Below are 1506 nucleotides of genomic sequence, written 5' to 3' on the forward strand. Positions count from 1 at the left end.
GCCCCCTGGGACCCCTGCTCTCCCCCATCTGCAGCAGTCCCCCCAGGACCCTCCACCACCCACGTACCCTGAGTGCCCCCCAGGACCACACAATCCAGGTGACCTATCACCTGGACAAGGGAGAAGAGATTGATGTCATATATATATCTTGACGTTAAAAAAGCCTTCGAGCTGGTATCCCATGATAACCTCTTGGCAAACCTCGCTAACTGCAGACTCAACATCCTGGACAAGGGAGAAGAGATTGATGTCATATATATATCTTGACGTTAAAAAAGCCTTCGAGCTGGTATCCCATGATCACCTCTTGGCAAAACTAGCTAACTGCAGTCTCAACCTCACCACGATCCGCTGGCTGGGGAATTGGCTCCGTGGTCGGACCCAGTGGGTGGTGGTTGAAGGAAGTCAATCGTTGTGGTGCCCTGTGACTAGTGGGGTCCCCTAGAGCTTTGTCCTTGAGCCTATACTATTCAACATTGTCATCAATGATGTAGACATTGGAGTCAGAAGCGGACTGGTCAAGTTTGCCGATGACACCAAACTCTGGGGTAAAGCATCCACACCTGAGGACAAGAGGGCGATCCAGGCTGACCTGGACAGGCTCAGCAAATTGGTGGATGAAAACCTGATGGTGTTCAACACCAAAAAATGCAAGTTCTCCACCTTGGGAGGAAAAACCCACAGCATGCTTATAGGCTCAGCAGTGCTACGCTGGTTAGCACTACAGACAAAAAGGACTTGGGGGTCATGATTGACCACAAGATGAACATGAGCCTTCAGTGTGATGCTGTGGCCGGTAAAGCGAGCAAAAAGCTGGCTTGCATCCATAGATGCTTCTCAAGTAAATCCCAGGACGTCATTCTCCCCTTGTACTCGGCCTTGGTGAGGCCACAGCTGGAGTACTGCGTCCAGTTTTGGGCTCCACAATTCAAAAAGGATGTGGAGAAGCTTGAGAGAGTCCAGAGAAGAGCCACGTGCATGATCAGAGGTCAGGGAAGCAGACCTTATGATGACAGGCTGAGAGCCATGGGACTCTTCAGCCTGGAAAAGCGCAGGCTCAGAGGTGATCTGGTGGCTGCCTATAAGTTTATCAGGGGTGTTCACCAGGATCTGGGGGAACGTCTGTTCACCAGAGCGCCCCAAGGAATGACGAGGTTGAATGGTCACAAACTGCTCCATGACTGTTTCAGGCTGGACATAAGGAAGAACTTCTTTACTGTTCGAGCCACCAAGGTCTGGAATAGACTGCCACCGGAGGTGGTTCAAGCACCTACTTTGAATGCTTTCAAGACACATTTGAACATTTATCTTGCTGAGATCCTATGACCCCTACTGACTTCCTGCCCCTCGGGTGGGGGGGCTGAACTCAATGATCTTCAGCGGTCCCTTCCAGCCCGAATGTCTATGAAATCCCCCCAGTGCCACCCACAGTCCCTCCATCCCAATGCTCCCAGCTCCCCGCATCCCACCACTTCCCCCCAGGTATCCCCCAACCCCCAATCCCTC

Source organism: Alligator sinensis, unplaced genomic scaffold (genome assembly GCF_000455745.1).
Source record: "Alligator sinensis unplaced genomic scaffold, ASM45574v1 scaffold1575_1, whole genome shotgun sequence".
Lineage (NCBI taxonomy): Eukaryota > Metazoa > Chordata > Crocodylia > Alligatoridae > Alligator > Alligator sinensis.